The sequence below is a fragment of the Sitophilus oryzae genome, unplaced genomic scaffold (genome assembly GCF_002938485.1).
Source record: "Sitophilus oryzae breed Bouriz unplaced genomic scaffold, Soryzae_2.0 scaffold_706_pilon_pilon, whole genome shotgun sequence".
Classification (NCBI taxonomy): Eukaryota; Metazoa; Arthropoda; class Insecta; order Coleoptera; family Curculionidae; genus Sitophilus; species Sitophilus oryzae.
Genome location: NW_022147314.1, coordinates 379,680 through 398,726, shown reverse-complemented (window position 1 = coordinate 398,726; position 19,047 = coordinate 379,680). Strand labels below are relative to the sequence as shown.

Here is a 19,047-nt window from a genome sequence, read left to right as displayed (position 1 = left end):
TGATAAAAGTCAAACACTTTATCTCATCAGGACAAACTGAAAATAATATAATGGATGCTAATGATATGACAAACGTTCAGTATCATCCATTAGCCACTCAACCAAACTATTTGAACCAGTTAGTTAAGTGCAGTCCTCAATATGGCTGCTTCAATTATTCACAAAATCAAATTAACAATATAACTCTAAATAATCTTGAAACCTAAATATTACATTATTTTACGTTAAAACTATAAAAATTCATAAAATTCTAGTATTTTACGCCGATAATTTCAAGCTGGCATCATCGCACCAGCCAACAACACAAAACCGCGTTGTCAGCAGACTAATAATATAAAACCGGCCACTGGCGCTTTATTCCCCATCCTCTTACGCGACTGTTCAGATCGGAATAATTCCAGAAAACTTCCAGTAAAGTTTTCCAAAACAATTTTCCACGAATCTTTCCAGAAAATTCTCGGTTTTCCTCGCTGCGCGATTTTCTCGAAACCCGTAAATTGACTATGCCCGCAGTTGTTCAAAGTGGTGCGAATTATAATAATTTCTATCAGCGTCAGAATAAGTTTTTCCACAGCATTTTGAATAAGACTGTTTTCATTACCGTTTACAGAAGAAAATCCTCGAGGAAATTTTGTTCGACAGCCTTCGAGATGCCTATGTGGAGGATGATGTAAGTTGACGCAATGTTTTATTTATTTGTTTATTTTAATTGGATAAGTTGTTTTATAGTATTAAGGAAACAAAGGAATTGTTTAATTGTGTGTACTTCTTTATTAAGTGCGTACATTTAATATTGGCGCGCTTGAATCATACTAAGTTGCGTTATCGCACTTATCGAGATAAAACAAACTGATAAATGTCAAAAGTGTGAATGAACCAATCACATTTTATTGTAATATAATAAGTGTATTGATTTTTAAGTATTATTTATATGAATTATGCGAAAAAATATTCACCATAAAAATTATTCCGTTGATCCGCCAAAATCTTTCAAGGTGACATATTTAACACCACAGGATGTCCTAGAATATTTTTTGTTCTAGAATAGTTCTTGAATGCCATCTGTCTATAAACGAGTAGGCTGGGATAATAAAACTCTGTCACCGAATATTAACTTTAAACTGTGACGACTCTTGTGGATATTTCGTTAACCATTATTATTCAAAAAATTTAATATATTATATTCGATTTGCCAAAACGCATGTTTAAAATTGTTTTCTTCCTAATATACCGGGTGCATCTTAAAAGTAGCTTACCCCCTATAATTTTTTTATTTTTTCAGATAAAAAACGGGATTTGGTATGTTGGTATTTGACATAAAATAGGATTAATTGACGTATTCAATTGTTTTTGATGACCTGTTTCACCGAAAATGTCTACAACTTTTGATTTTTAAATGGCACCCTCGGTATATTTCTACTTTATTATACCTATAGAAAATGTCACTTTGAATAGAATGGCATTTCATATGTCAACTTTTGACATTTGAATTTGAATTGAAACAAGTCCAAACCACACAAAACCATACATATGTACTTGCAAATAGTACTTTTGCACCATGAGAGTTTTCAGTAATTTTTTTGTTTTTTTAATTTTTTGGCATTTTTTTTGTTAACTTTTTTTAAATTTATTTTTAAGTTTTTTTCCATTCCATCTTTTAGCGGGTAATATACAAAACTATAATGTAATATACAAACGTAATATTTTTTTCATCAAACTGTATTTATGTACTGATGCACTCGTTGGGTAAATTTATCCTATTTTTCTTTCTTGATTTCGATGCTTCTTTAAAGTAATCTTGAGGAAAGAAGAAGAAACTATATACTTGACGCCATAAAAGCCTATAATTTCTGATATGTTTAACAAATCTCTTACGAAAAACTAAGTTGACAATACATCAGTTTTGTTAGTAAAACTGCGTCTAGTAACAATACTGACACGTAGAAATGCAGAAACTTGAAAAGAAACCTAGCTACCTAATGAAAAATCTAATAGTTAATAGTAAGAAGTTAGAATAGCTGACCTGACAGCAAATTAATATAATATAAATCTTGAAACAGAATTATCTACACAAACAATTTAAGGTCTTTGTTAAATTTAGTTAAATAACTTAAAATCAAATAACAGTTTAAAGGTAAATCTTATTAAGTATTAAAAAATAATGAAACAGCTAAAAATAAAAATTAAATGCGTAAAAATATTGTGTATACACTGATTCATAATCCATGCGTTATCGGTGTTATCCAGAAAAAATAAAGCAATATCTTAATAGGTACCAAAAGTACAATTAACCATTAATAATAATTCTTTATCAAATAAGTGTATTGATTTTTAAGATATAGTAAGGCTTAATTGATGCAAATCGAAAAAATAAAATGAAAAAACAAATCTGTCTGCCTAACAAAAAAAATCAAGGCAAGATTTATACTAATGGTCGGCAATTCTGATCTTGGGTGCCGGTTTTCATGTGTACGAATGGTACGGTCAACACGCTTAGTAAAATAAGATATACTGAATAAAGACAGAAGACGAGTATTTTCCAGAGATATGGAAGTGGGAGAATGAGCTTCGACGAGTGCGCATCCAAATTTTTGTCGACGGCAAGATGGCAGACATCTTCTAGGTCTCGCTGTCACTTCCCCTCTTTAATTGACATCTGTTTGTTTTGTTTTTTTTTCGTTTGTGTGGTTATCTAGTTAAAATTTATTATTACCTCAATTATTCTAAACACTAATTCAAAAAGGCTTGTTGTATATTGTCATAGTCATTCTAAGAAAGCTAATACGCCGGGAAAAATGATTAGTTTTCATGTGTAAGTTTATACAACATAATCGTGTTTACAGATGATCCAAAACTGTTTATTTTTAGTTTTCCTAAAGGCGATTTGTAAAAATCGTGATTGTAATTGGGAATGGTCAAAAATAAGTGTATGATGTGGCCATTTAAAGAGGATGTTTTTATTACGTGTGGAGGAAGAAGATACTTGGAATCAATGTTCGTGCTTCTGTAAAACAGTGCACTCTTATAGTGTCCATGAAAGCACAAGTTCAAGTGTACCAGAAATATGTCAAATAAGATTGGTCCTTACTTGACAAGAAGATTATTTGGAGGAAAAGAAAACATAAGATAGGGTATTTTAATCGAACAGCGAAAATTTAACATTTTTATTGTAAAGTTTGTTGTAGGTAGTTGTAGTTTTGTGCTAAATATTTCTAACATTAGCAGCAGCAGTGTTCAGAGTGTCAAGAGGAGGAGAATTCAGTTAATTAGATTTATGCACAGTTACAGGTATGAAGGCTTTTCAAACATAGTATCAAGTTCTATAGTCAACATTTTTAGTATTCCTACAATTGTAAAAACAAGGAACATTGGACTGAAAAAATGGCAAGATTTATATAGGAAGAAAGGGTATTATGCCAATAAGAAAATTAAATCTGTAGGCAGAAGTTTCTTATTTAAAAACTGTTATGGGGCATATATTAATTTGTATCTGTACCACAAATCGCTGAGAAAAATCATATAATATTCATAATTGTTAACGAGATAGTTAAAAAGTGTTAAAAATGAGACTATTAGTCATGAAGCTTACAATGTTACTTTGTTTCAATATTACACTTTTATTCTTGTAAAATCTATGATGAAGTTCAAAAGCATTTTGCAATGGCCTTAAATTGTGAGCCAGGATTTATAGCAAAGGTATTTGATGCAATGAAACTTAATCGGTACCTTCCAGTGTGTATTTTAGTAAGGAGATTGTCAATCCCATGTTTTTAAATAGATAAAATACAGGCCAAAGTTGACAATATTACAGTTGAGAAGAAACTATTTTAGCTTAAAAAAATTTCTTAAAATTCTGAGATCATATAATCTAATTTTCTTAATAATAAATTAGGTATATGTATGTTGTACATACAGAATTTTGTTATGGACAAATAATGATCGACAAGCTTCTTTTGTGCAAAAAATAAATGATTTTTTCTAGTATTACGACAAACCATAATGTGTTTTACAAACTTACCGGTAACAGTTTTTTTTTATAATAAAATATTTAGGAATAATTTGGGTTGTTTATCAATATATTAATGACTTGAATTTTGACAAATTGAATTTGTATCAAAATAATTTTACGAAATATAAAATTGTTCGAATATTAAAATGTTCTATTACAAGATTGAGTTTTTATTGTCGACAAAAACCAGGATAAATACTAATAATAATACCCTTAATAAAATCAATGATGTTTATGTATTATGAAAATATTTGTTAGAGGACATGTTATGTAACAGTTTTAGAAACACAATTTGAAGGGACGAATAAAAAAAATAAAACAAAAACATATTTTTTCTAGGTTTATATTAAAAATACAAGGTAGGCAATCATCAAAAATAATTATGAACCAAATGTTTTTTATGAATATACAACTTGAACAAAAAGTTGTTTAGAACAATTTTACCAAATTGCAAAAAATTTTAAATTGAAACACGTAATTCAGTACAAGTAAACATGAAATATTGTAATTATTTAATATCATTTCGAGTGTTTAACGACGAAAAGGTCATCTGTCCGTAGCGCCTTTTGTCAGAATATTCGTATATTTAGTGTATTTGTATTATATACCAATATTGTACGCAGTTTTGAAACTGATAATTAAATAAATCATATTAATGTTAACTAACCATAATAAATGATAGAATTTCACTAAATTTAAATTGCCCCCCGTATGGTTGAAAACAGCAAATTGATATTTGATTACTTATAGATTACCACCTATATACAAAATGACACGAAGACCTGGAATATGGCGCCCAACTTGATTAGACCTTCAGCGCATGTTGACGCTCATTCTCTATCCCTTCTATTTCTCTGGTATTTTCCCAAACGCATGGAATCTAGCGTCAGGTTAAGTAGTTATGTAATAAATACTTCGTATTTTTGCTCAGTCCGACTTACTAGATTGCCATAACGACTCACCCCTACAGTCTGACAAACGGATCTGAAACAACGGGGCAACGGCAAGGGGATCGTAATTTTCTAAAATCATGACCGATTTCATTCATAAAATATCCACGAGCGTGCGGGGTTTCATAAAAATATATCAGGAATTTTTATAATATTTTCCAGTAAAGTTTGTAATATTATTTTACTTTAAATGTACCTACATTTTGTTTAGTCATTTGCCAAATATAGTAATATTTGTTAAAACGCGTGTACTAATTACAATAAACACAAATCAAGCTAAAGATATAAAACACACATAGTGACTGTTTCTACTATTCCTAGAGAGGGGCATAAAGTTGGAGGTAATGGCGACAAGACATGCGAGAATCTCCACCAATCAGACTGGTTGAATCCGGGATGCCATGATGAATTTTGTCATCGTTGCCAGCTTACCCTAAGCAGACGTTACCTTAAGGAAATACTTTACCTTTTATAATAGGCAGAATGAACGAAATCAGTTAATTAGATAAATATACATTATTACAATAAGAACTACGTCAACATATTAGCATATATATAATTATGTATGCTGAAATGAACTAAAATATATTCAATTTATAGGTAATATCGAGCAACTTTGCTTTTCTATAATTAAGCGTGACAACATCGACCTTTTTTACCCGAATTCCTTCCGCTGTTTTAGATTCGTTTGTCAGATATTATGTAAACGCCAACATGAAGGTTCGCTTGCCAGCGGGGTGTATGATCAATGTTAATAACATGGGTTTTAAAAGTAGCGTTTGCGATTTCCTGTTATAGGGGTGTAAATTTAGTAATAAAATGTACTTAGTCTGTGGTTGGTTCTTTGTGAAACATCGTTGAAATATTAATATTTTAATAAAAGACGCTTTTAGATGTATGAAATTTAATGAGAGTAGAATGTTTAGGAGTGGGGTTAGTCACCGCGACCTTACAAATCTATTGTGTGTTCCCCTTTCTTGAGTTATAGCGGATTATCATCATATAGTCTCAGGCCTTTGACAAAAGCCATTATCTGAGACGGCTCCACAGAGGCCAGCTCTCCATCTTCGACATCAGCCGTACCAAAGTTTATGGCATGAACAGTTGTCGTCTTAGCACTCAGTGATAAGCTGTTCTGGTGTTTCCCCATTTTCCCACAGAATCTGTATTCGCCGTTGTTTCTCAGCTTTAATCTACTGAGGTGTTCGTTGAGAAGACGTGTCCTGTTAGAAACCCAATGTGTGACAATCCGAAGATTGTTCTTACTTAAATCAAGGTAAGTCTTTGATATTTCTCGGTCGTAAGTTCTGAGTAACTTTTTCGAGTGCCTTAGACCGTTGGAGGATTCCCATTCCAGGTTACGGATGGAGTCCTCCAGGTTCTTCAGTTCCGCTTTAAGCTGGTTTTCGCTTGGAAAGCAGAACGGGTCTGGTCCAGTTAGTGGAGTGTTCGCTCCTATTCTAGCTAGATCGTTTGCTTTTTTATTGCCTTCAATCCCTTGATGAGCGGACACTGAGAGTAGGAGAGGACTTTATTTTCTTTGCCTAATTTCTTGAGCTTCTCTAGGCATTTTTTTACTAACATCGAATTGATGGTTACAGAGTTGATCACTTTTAGTGCTGCTTGATTAATGGATATGATGGCTATTTCCTGTTTCCGATAGTTCCTATCTAAGATAAATTTAATGAGAGTAACGTTATCTTTACATATGGTTTGGCTTGTTGGACCCTTTTCAACAGTTTTTTAAACTAATCGTCTGACTACACTGATATAATTATATTTGCTATGGTGCGGTGGTGGGTTTAGTTAGTAGAAATCCTTGTTAGTTTTTAGCTGATTTTAATATGACTAACTGTTCAAGGTAATTTAAGCGTCTTCCTTTGACATTAGAATTATAAAACAGTCTAATAAATTACATTAGTATTATAGAATTATGTTATGAATAAAACACAAGAAATTATTTCGAAAGTAAACATATTCATTTTGATATTGGTTTTATTAATTAATTATTATTCAATATTGTATACAAATCCGTATATGTTTTCTGATAACCTTATTGTCCTACAATATTGAAAAATACATATGAGATCTTAAAAACCGATGAAGAAGTTTTCTCATAATCATGCTAAACTAGCTACATACATTATTTTATGCTAGTCATAGGTTTTAATTAACACCGAAAAATATTCTAGAACATTTTCATATTAGTAACGCAACTAAAACATTTCCTATATTATCGTCAATCAACAATATTGGCTATTAACTGATTACTATACAATTCAGCGGTTGTAAAATTGAAATTATGGGCTTTCTCTCAATGTAAGTTGCTATAAAATGCAGCGTCATGGTGATATATTATTTTTTAATGCAAAAGTCATCTTGATAAAGCAAAAAATATCAAGTATATTATAGATTATATTTTAGAAACGATTTGAAACTACATTGAATAGCACTACACTTAGATATAGATTCAATTGTGTCTTTTTATAGTACATAATTAAAAATACTTAAGTATTTCATTATTGTACTGTCTTTTAAATTAATAATTGAATGGCATGAAATCAACAAATTTAAAATAAAAAATATAAATATTATACTGAAAATATAATTATTTTTAATAAAAGAAAATATATTCGTTATATTTAAAATTTTTGGGTGTGTCTCAAAAGTGGCTCACCTCTATAACTTTTTTATTTTTTTCATATAAAAAACGAGATTTGGGGTGTTAGTATATGACATAAATTAGGATTGATTGACGTATTCAATTGTTTTTGGTAACTTCCTGTTTCAACGGAAATTACTGCATCTATTGATTTTTAAATGGTACCCACAGTATCTTTTTTTTATTAAATTCGATAGACACTCAAATCCGATGACACTCTGAGTAGAATGACATAGCATATGTCAACTTTTTACATTTTCTAATATGGTTTATTTGAAATTGTAACATGCGGATCATAACGACAATTTGACTCGAAATACCAAGTGTGTGGTACCAAATTATTCCTAAAAAAATGCTTTTTCAAATATGCTAATGAGCCACCCTCGTTCTATTTGAAAAAATTGAGATATGATTAAAAATACGATTTAGGCATCTTTTAACCGGCCAGGACAAGACGCGAAAAACACTAAACGATACCAAACTAAACCAAACCAAATCTATTTTCCAAGGCTCCTTGATTAAAAATTAGTGTTTTTAACACAGCCACTATACTACACCACAGCACTCTAGAATGAAATTTAAAAAACGATGTTTTTTAAAGCGAAAATGTCAAAAGTTGACATGTGATATGTGATTCTATTCAAAGTGTCATTTTCTATCGAATAAAATAAAAAAAATACTGAAGGTACCATTTAAAAACCAATGGTTGTAGTCATTTCAAAGGAAAATGAACAACAGCAAACAGGAAGTGATCAAAACAATTGAATACGTCAATGAATCCTAATTTATGTCATATACTAACATAAAAAATCTCGTTTTTTATCTGAAAAAAAAAATAAAAAAGTTATAGGGGTGAGCCATTTTTGAGACGCATCCGGTATAAAAAGTGGTGCCATGTGCCATCTTATATCTTATCCATTTAAAAACCATTACAATTATAACACTTAGTATATAGATGGCTAAATACATATACTGGGTGATTCTCGTTTTTTAATCTGAAAAAATAAAAAGATTTTAGTCGATGGAAAGCCGTTCAACACCGGGAGGCAAGAAGGAACGTATTACCAGCTTTGCCAGAACTCCTGTATAAGAACATCGAGTTGACGAGCCATCGACTTGAGGGAGGAGGGCCATGGTCAAATCCTCACAATAAGAGTTGACCTCAAATCCAAGGAGACAATTGAGAAAGAAAGATATATCCTCTATTACAGATTTGGGACAACACCGGTATCAGGTCTAAGGAGAGACCAAGTTAAAGAGGTGGAGCAAATGGAGACAGATCCTCCAGCCTCCACCTCTCGGGTACCTCAGCTGGAGACAATCTTCCCGACTGCGAAGGGCTAAATCCCAACCGTGGAAGGGTGTATCCCTCGTAGGAGGCAGATGTCCACTCCTCAACTCCTCAGAGGATGATCATATGTTGTCAGGGGAGGATGGGAAATACCCTTTCCCCCCGACAACAGGAAGAACATCCTCATGTATGATAAGTTATGGACTATATGATGAGTTATAACTCAAAAGGTCGTGATTCCACTCCACTCATTCTACTTTCTAGATATATTCTCAAAGAAAAATATTCTACATATATGGAAACAGCTTAAAGATAGGTAGATATAGTTAGTAACTGGTTCGTATATTAGTCGTTTAGGTTTTGCTATTCGAAGCGATTTTTTTTGTTATTTCTTGACTAAACTCACATATCAGTAATTAATAATGTCCTTTAGAATTTCGATAATGGACAAATACAACCAGTTTCAAGAAATAGTATTTAAACAAAGTAAATATATTTACTACAGTAGCACTGGTTAGGTACCTATTGATTTAACTTTTAAATTATAATATAAAAAGTACATTAGCAAGCGCATTCAAAAGACTTATACTATTAAATAGATAGGCAACTTATAATACATTTCAATTTTATTATCATGCTGGCGCCTCTGGTAGACGGAGGAAGAAATACTAATGGAAGAGAGGGGTGCGGGGAAGAGGGGTTGTTTTAGTTAATTTAAAATAAATTTAGACATACATGTAAGAACGCTTTGTGTGCTTTTAATTAGGTCGATCATATTATAAACGATAAATCAACTGAATTAAAAGCATACAAAGTGTTCTTATATGTCGGATATTAATTAAAAAATATATTAAAAATACTAGAAATAGTATATAGTTGTTACAGTTATAATTTAATCTTTGGCGCTTTTCAGCAAATAGCAGGCAGTTTTACATAATTTTCCTCCCTTTGAAGTGAATTGGAAACGGCTAGGTATATAATTTTGGTGTAGGCAAGATTCCCAGTTTGTTTCCGTTTGGGACCTGAAATAATAAAAACAAATTAAATCAGATGTAATCATCTGCTGATCATGCTAATATAAAACGCGCGTCCTTAATTCCTTAATTCCTTACATGCACCGTAAAAAAACTTAAATAACTGCTCTGCAAGTAGCATTTATTAGCAGTACTAATTTAAAAAATCTATAACTGTAAGTAGATATGTTTAATTTACTTACCATTAAATATCCTTGGAAACCAGGTGTACAACAATTAAACTCCATGAAAAAAAAATAATTAACAGTTATTACAAAACACAAATTGTCCCACCATTTTTAAAAACCATTGTCTAAAACAGAATACTGGCAAAAAATATGAAGGAATTTAATTTTACAATAATTCGACAAATCAAAACGAAATCAAACCGTAAAATCACAACAAAAGCGTCTCTGAGTGACAGTTAAAAATCAAATTTTATTATTGTCAGATATTGACATTTGCATTGTTAATATTGACAGTTTTAATATTTTGCGCCTCTGCATCTTGGAGGAAAAACTATTAATATTATTAATATTTTAATGAACTGTCATTTCCATTTAAGTTTCCCAGCCATGCAGGCATACATAACATACATAACTATAAAAAAATGTGTTTCGATGCATCATAAAAATTGCAAGGTCTTTTAGTTTTATTGTAGTAACATTTGTTTGATTGAATATTTAGCTACTCCTAGATAATTATAACTTCAATAACAGTCAATGGTATATCTGTTGCTGTACAAATATATAAATGGATATTTTTTATGATCTATTAACAATCAGAATAATTACAAAGAAATTCTGTGAGTTAATTTGATGACTTGAGAGCAATGACGCTCCAGTTAACGTGATAACGTTAGGTCTTCTCCAGCAAAAAATCCTCCTTAATTCTTTCAAATCAGATGACCATTGTCTTTTAAGTCTTCTTGTAGGTACTGGTTCAAATAGAGAGACTCGCTTATTTAAGAACAAAGGAAGTGCATCAGACTACGGAAACTACCGAGGAATTTCACTACTGGCTATCGGAGGAAAAATTCTTGTAAAAATTATGCCAAACGGGTTTCCGCACCAACTGCGGTACCGTCGATTCCATATTCTCCATCCGCCAACTACAGGAAAAAGTAAAAGAGCAGCAGTCTAAACTTTACGTTGCATTCATCGACTAACAAAAGCTTTCGACTCTGTGAACAGAGATGCACTTTGGGCAATTATGAAAAAGTTCGGAGGACCCAACAAATTTCTTACAGTGTGTAAAAGCGTCCATAACAACAACAAATCAAGGGTGTGATACCATGGATCACTGAGCGATCCCTTCCTAACAAACACAGGCGTTAGACAGGGATGTGTCTTAGCGCCTCTCCTATTCAATATATTCATGGCACCGCTCTCCATTATAGTGGACAGCAAACTACAGGAGAAAGGTTTGGGCATTAGATACAGATACGACGCGACGCGACGGCGGTCTGTTCAACATAAAAAGACTCAGGACAAAAACACGTACAAAATTCATCACAGACCTTCAATACGCTGATGACTGTGCTCTAGTTGCAAATACGTTACAGCAATTGCAAGAAATGTTGAACACATATACATGGGCATACGAGGCTTTGGGACTTAAGCTGAACATCGATCAAACTAACTTACCATCTACAAGTAACCTTAACGTAATATTAACATATTACAAGTTGTAATATCACGGAAGCTGTTTCAGACTTTTTGTCTAAAATGTATAGCTAGATTTTTTGATTCTTCAAACTAATATTATATCTCCAAAATAAAACACTAATTCAACACAATACACCAAAACACTTTACTTTTAAACACTACACGCAAATTTTGCTAACCATGTCATCATCATCAGCAGATGATTAAAACTACTTTTAATAGCTAGTGCTTTTAAGATTCTTGATCTTTTGGGGAAAATTAGTGTTTTATTCTGCAGTTATAACTCCAAAGGTACCATACCAATAAATTATGGTGAAAAAAATGTAAACTTAACTATAAATATATCAATGACATTGATATATTTATAGAAAATTTATAAATAGCGGAGAAGAAAAAATAGAATAAAAATACCGATAGTAATCATAATAAAATTATGTAAATTAAATAAGTCATTAGTTTACATCATTAAGGCCGATGATGACGTAGGTCTCTCTATAAAAAAAACATATAATACGGTTACATAACCTATCCATAGAAATTCTAGAAATCGTCCTTAATATTATTACGGAAGAGGGAATTCCGAGAATCAATTGGCTCTACTATATTAACGCAGACGCGACGTTGTCAAGTTTACAATATATCCGAATCCATTCAATCACAGGAAGATGTCCTTGATTGCACAATAATTTAAACTCTTATCGTAATGTCGCTATTATATGAGTTCTATTAATATTATCGGGTTTTCTATTAAGTAATCCTGATTCAATTATTGCTATTATTAATACTGGTTGCTATGCAATGAAGATTAGAGAATAAATTTTGCGTGATTCGTGATAAAGATCAATTTTTTTTTCTAAATATATTGATGAAAATAACAAGATATTAAGAGATAATAAAATACGCATGAAAATCAATTAAATGCTATGCATAAAATTAGAAAAAGTTTCAGAAAAAACTTCAGGTTTAGATACATGCAGGGTCCAAATATTTAAATCAACGGATTTTTAATTTAAATAAAAAAATCAACTTGTTTAAAACTTATAATAAATCGAAAAATATCTGTAAAAGTTTTAAAGGCTTTTTCTATAAAGCTATATAAAAATATTCCTATAACAAAAATATACCCTATATCTATCCATCAAATAAAAAGTTACACTTGCTGCTGTAATGTTTAAGTACTTTTAATAAATTGAAAACTAATAATTGTAAAAGATGTAACACATATTAAACCTAATTAATATCTATTCATCTATTAAAATGTTAGACCCATTTTTGAAGCAATTTTGCAATTCAAAATCCCGAGCAAAATCCCTCTGATCTAAGCTGGCAAATTTTTTGCGGAAATAGAGACATTGGCAAAGTTTACAGAATAAAATATATCGGTGACCGATGTGGAAAAACGACATACGCCGTAGAAATGTTAATATTATCGATATCCACCAGTGTTAAGAAGACTTAGCCATTTAGGATAGGACTTTAACTGAAAATAAGTCGTTTATTTATTGGAAATCCGATTTAAATAGAAAATTGATTAAAATAAAAAAAATCGATTAAAATCCAAAAAATCTGATTAACATTAAAAAAATCGAATTGTCTCCATGATTGAACCGGTCGGCCTTGTTTGCTTTTGCTTTAGGGGTTCCATTTTAACGCTGCATTTGCTATACGATCAAGTTTCCGCAAACCTATGGACCTATCCTCCCCATATAAACTCATGTGACCTATACATCCCCGTTTTCTTTTGCATGTGAATCTCAATGCCTCTTCTCTGTACTGCGTATTGTGTCCGGCTAAAAGATTCTTAATATTTTTCTCATGTAGCCATTAGGATAATCATCTGTAGGCAGTTAGAATGGGTGGAGTTAAAGTTTCAATGCAACCCCCCGAAAAATTGTCGCATCTCAATATTACAAAAAATATTAGGTGTGTACGATAGTGACCAAATAATAAATAAAAGATGACCAAATAATAAACCAAAATCAAGTTTTCCAAATGAACATTTGGAACATCTCCATAAGTACAAAAATGAGACTGGTGAGAGATATAGTAAACGCCACGAATGTTTGGGAGTGATTCATCGGTCGCTACCTTAGGTCGCTACCATGTGAACTAATCTGTTCAAGGTCACATAAAACTTAATTCCAGTGCCGTGGTGTTTCAAGTCATATAATAATCAATATATAATCTGTTGTAATTTGTTGTTTTAACTGTCAAAGTCTTGTCAAAACATATATTTGGTGATAAATATAAAATGGAATGCCCCATTAGTCGCACTGCAAGCACACCAATGGACTGACACACAAAAACGAATCAATCAAAGAAACGCGATATAGTATCGTCTTTGTCAATCACGCTAACATTTTAGAATAAGTAGGAGGAGCGCAGGCAGATGATTAGACCGGGCCTTTAAAAACCTACGTCTGCGGTAAAAATTTACGTTTTTAATGTAAAAATGATAGCGCGCGTGTCGATTCTAACTTCATCAAGCGATGAATCACTCCCAAACATTCGTGGCGTCTACTATAGCTTTGTTTTCTTTACCTTCCTCTACAGCTCAGAATGCGTAACATTGAAACAAAATCAACGATTGAAGATGTTCTGTTTGGGTAAAATTATCATTTGGTTCAGAGTTTCATAGAGCCAAAAAAAACTTATCGATTGTCGAACAAAAGATAGAGAGAGAGATGATACAAATAAAGCTGGAGGAAGATTCTGACAAGACCTAACAGTTAATATCATGGCAGAAAACCTAAAACAAAGTTTGAAAATGGCTGAAGACCGAGAAAAACTTTATATCGAGCTGTCGTCCCGAGAAGGAATTCCCTAAATTTCATACTAGAAAATTAAAATTTATTGTCTGTGTTAATACCGTAAATTAATGAAGCTCTTAAAGCAGTTAAGGTAAATACAGACCTTGACTTTCTTTAATCAGTTAAGAGAACGAAGAAGTTTTTTGCATACCCAGTAATATACCGGGTGCGTCTCAAAAGTGGCTCACCCCTATAACTTCCTTAATTTTTCAGTTAAAAAACGAGATTTGGTATATTAGTATATGACATAAATTGGGATTGATTGACCTATTCAATTGTTTTCGGTCACTTCCTGTTTCACCGGAAATGACTATAACTTTTGATTTTTAAATGGCACTCTCGGTATTTTTTAAAATATAATTACATATTGACAATTATTAATCTGTAGCCTTGATTCTAAATCTCGAACTCTAAGCCCGTGCGCTGAACGAACAGAGATAGAAAAAAAACCATCTGAATAGAAGGTATCATAGATATATCATGTCAACTTTCGACATTTTCACAATGGTTTATTTGAAATTATAACTTCCGGTTCGTAACGAAAATTTGACTCGAAATATACCAAGTGTGTAGTATCAAATTATTCGTAAAATATGCTTTTTCCAGATATGCTAATGAGCCACCCTGGTTCCATTTGAAAAAATTGAGATACGATTAAAAATATGATTTGAGCATTTTCTAACTGGCAAGGACAAGACACTAAAAATATTAGACGATCAAATCTATTTTTCCTCGATCTATTTTCTTTGATTAAGAATTAATATTTTTAGCATAGCCATGGCACTCTAGATTGAATCTTAAAATACGATTTTTTATTAAGCGAGAATGTCAAAAGTTGACATATGATATGTCATTCTAGTCAGAATGGCATTTTCTATCGAATAAAGTAAAAAAATACCGAGGCTGCTATTTAAAAATCAAAAGTTGTAGGCATTTCCGGTTCAACAGGAAGTGACCAAAATCAATTGAATACGTCAATCAATCCTAATTTATGTCATAACTAATATACCAAATCTCGTTTTTTTATCTGAAAAAATAAAATAGTTATAGGGGTGAGCCACTTTTGTGACGCACCCGGTATAGATCATTTAAAATAAAGTGCGTATTAAAGGGTATTATTTAAAAAAAACATAAAACAGCTTTCTAGAGTCATTTAACAACTGCTAATAATGGAACAAAAAATTCAATGTTAATGTTCATAATAATTTGCATGCAATCAAAATTGATAGATATCCTTGAACCCTAAACTAATTGGGACATTTTTGGCATTAATAATTTTGCCGTGTAAATAACTAAAATCAGTTTTCATTCGTTTTAAATATACTTATAAAAGAGTTCAGTTTAATTATTATACTTACAGAAAAAAATTAAAAATAATTATTCTCTATATTTTTCTTAAATAATTAAACTACTAACATTGTACTACTCACGGTTACGTATTCTAAATTTACATAGGTACAGCCTTGAAAGGTTATTAGCTTTGTAAAATGCGCGTCATTTTCAATGTCAAATTAATTGTTTAGAGACTATATATTATCATATATCTTGCAAATTGTGTTTGGTGTTTGTATTTTAAGGTGCCACGGTTTGGCCCCTCACCCCTAAATTCGGGGCTGGTATTGGGTATTGTGTTCGGCCAAAATTTTCTTAATATTTTCCTCAAGCAGCGATTGATATTAATTACTCTACCTGATTTTGTTACTCTCATTGTCTCCAATGGCTGTCAGTCCTTGGCATCAGTCTTCTTGGCTATAATATAAGTCGACTATAATTATATTGTTGTCTTCTTCGTAGTCATTGCCAGTCACAGTCGCAGTAAAATTATATTTTGGCAGTACATATACATTTTTTACCCAAGTTAAGGGGAAGTCTGAAGGAGTAGGTACATAATAGGCGAAAATTATATATTCCATTATTAGCTCTTACATATTCATTAAAAGAACATCTTATTATGTGTGTGTGCTGCGCAGCCTACTCGTACCTTAAACAAAGAAGTTCTTCGCCTTCAAGTATTTTTAACATAGGTAGTTTATCATTTTCAATTTAGTTCTATTTCATTTGCACTCTCCCTTTTTCCATTTTTTTAATGTTACAGTCCCATCTCGTAATGTGATTCAACTTTTGTGAATCTTTTACTACGTACATCTCCGTGTCACAGATCTTATTTACTCTATCATTTCGTATTTCTCTTTTGTCGTCATCATCATCATCATCATCATTATTTTCAGCTTATTGTAGCGGTGTAGCCTCCCTCATATATTTAGATACTGTCTTTGTAATTGGGCCCATTGTCTTCTTCTAGGTCTCTTAGTTCCTCGTGGGTACCATGCTGTAATTTTTGTAGTCCATCTGTTGTCCGTTCTTCTTGCCAGGTGTCCTGCCCATTGCCACTTGAGGGATTTGATTCTGTTGATGACATCTATTGTATGAGTCTTTTGTCGTATCCACTCTATTCTTTTACAGTCTTCCATGGCTATTCCCAGCATATTTCGTTCCATTGAGCCTTGTACGACCTGTAGTTTCCTTTTGATGTTCGTTTTAAGTGTCCAGGTTTTCATAAGTACTCCATGCTAACTTAATTCTTCTATTTATTTCCGGTAATAGAGCACCCGAGCTGTGTATTAGTTATGTCTTTTCTGTCTACTAGTTCGTTAGTAATGCAAACTCTTGATTTGAATATTTTCTTTCGGTAATAATTTAGAACGAATGCCATTATTCGATACTAAAGCAAGCAATCATCGACTAAAAATAAATCAAAGATCAAAGTCCAATTTCGTCTCATAAAAAATGCAAATTCGGTTCAATAATGACCGAATCAAAATTTAACGTGTTAACACAGTTAACAGGTCAGCTCCCGCCACCAGGTGAAAGTCCGCGCGCGGTCCTTCCAGAAGAATCCGTTCTCGCCCATAATTCCGGCAACACCGCCACAATACAGTCCGGCGGATCTCGAAGGACCACCGCGCGCCACAAACGCGCGATTTCGATGAATCATTCTCCCCCTCCCCTCCGTCTCGTCCCTCGTGACCGACCATCGGCCCGACACGATCCTCGCGATTGGCCGAGGATGACGCAAGAGCTGGCGCGAGCGCGCGCTCGTACCCGATCCTGCCCGCGCTCGCCGCTCTTCGAACACGTCATTCATCCTGCAAACGCGAACGCGACTAGACGTACAATATATTTTTTCCTGCTACGTGTGTGGTCGGATATTCGACTACACTCTCCTGCTACGGTTGGCTTTCTACAGCGTTCGCGCGTTGAATAACGTCGATTTTTTGTGTTTAGTGCCAGTTTCAAAAGCGTTAAATAGCGAGCTAAGCGATTTAAACGCATTTAAGTAAGTGTGCTTTGATTATTATTCGATTTTTGGGAGATTTTTTCGAAAAATATGGTGTTTCGCAGTATTGTGCAATAGTATTTTTTGCGATCAAATAATGAAAAAACGGTAATTATAAAAGGAGATAATGAAGTAATTTCGCAAAAAAAAATATCATCGGGCTTTTTGTCTTATCTAATCTGTGCCAGACTGTAATAAACAACCTCGAGTATGTTACATCTTTAAACTTTTTTGTTTGAGTGGGTTTTTATCGTAAAGTTCATTATCTTTTTGTCCTTCAACCAGGATTTAACAGCTGTTAAACTTTTAATACCTCTCATTATGTATGCCAATGGATATACAGATAATTTTCTGTTTGCAAAATAAGATAAAAATTAAAACCATATGAACATATATTACGCCTAAGCATAAAAGTACAAAATATATATTATTAAACTGACATACAGTGTCAAATTCAACGAGGATAACCATAGTTTCTCAAAATATAATTACATACAAGGTATACTTTTAAATCTTTTTATATTATTTGGAACGTTTGAAATTGTTTAAAAATTTAGTTATGGCGTTTGAAAAAAAATAGCATGTTCTATTCGGAGTAAAAGCCTCGACGCAAAAAGTGTCATTTTGACTGCTAATAAAACAATATACTATTTTTATTAAATGTAGGTTATAAAAAAATTACAATACATAATATTAAGGACTTACACTATATCTGTATACCGAAATCCAGTTATGGTGGCCAACTTGAGTATCGATTTTTAGCAAAGATAGGGAGAGTATAAAAGAATGTTTGTGTGAAGAGGGGTTAATATGGTTGTCCTTGGCCGCGAACCGCAGACTTGTTGAGACTTGTCTGGGCGTAGTGACGTCAGAAGACGAAGCGGCGACCGGGCAGGGGCGTGCGCTTTTTCCAGAATTATTTTACTTTTTTCTTGGCAAGAGATTTATGGATGTCTATTTTGTTTTATGTTTCTGTGTTTGAATTATTTTTATTGGATATTACGGTAACTTGAGGAGAGTTTAGTAGTAATATACTAACAATAAAATGGCAAATAGTGAAAGATATTAAATTAGTTTCATTTAAGTGATTTCTCAAATAATGTTACAAATTGGTAGATCGTATTAATGCGCTTAAGTAGTGTTTGTTTTTGATTCAAGTTTATGCGTTTATTTTATTTATTATTTCATTTAAAATCTACTTAAAAGAAAATATGATAGCTGTCGAACCACAACTTTTAGAAATTTTCAATTTAGTTCTTAGTTATATATAGATTATATGGATTTTATGTTTATTAAATACACTAATAG

At 32.3% G+C, this 19,047-nt stretch overlaps 1 protein-coding gene across 3 annotated transcripts in view; it reads left to right on the top strand.

Annotated features, from left to right (window-relative positions):
* The first annotated feature begins 345 nt into the window (after window positions 1-345).
* LOC115888299 overlaps window positions 346-19,047 on the top strand; it is a 68,499-nt gene continuing 49,797 nt past the window's right edge. Inside the window, exon 1 of one of the 3 annotated variants that reach the window (XM_030907978.1) lies at window positions 346-670. The gene's annotated coding sequence lies outside the window, so the exon portion shown is untranslated. Of the gene's footprint in view, window positions 671-17,456; window positions 17,740-19,047 lie in introns of those variants that run through there. The other 2 variants (XM_030907977.1, XM_030907979.1) reach the window with 2 other exon arrangements.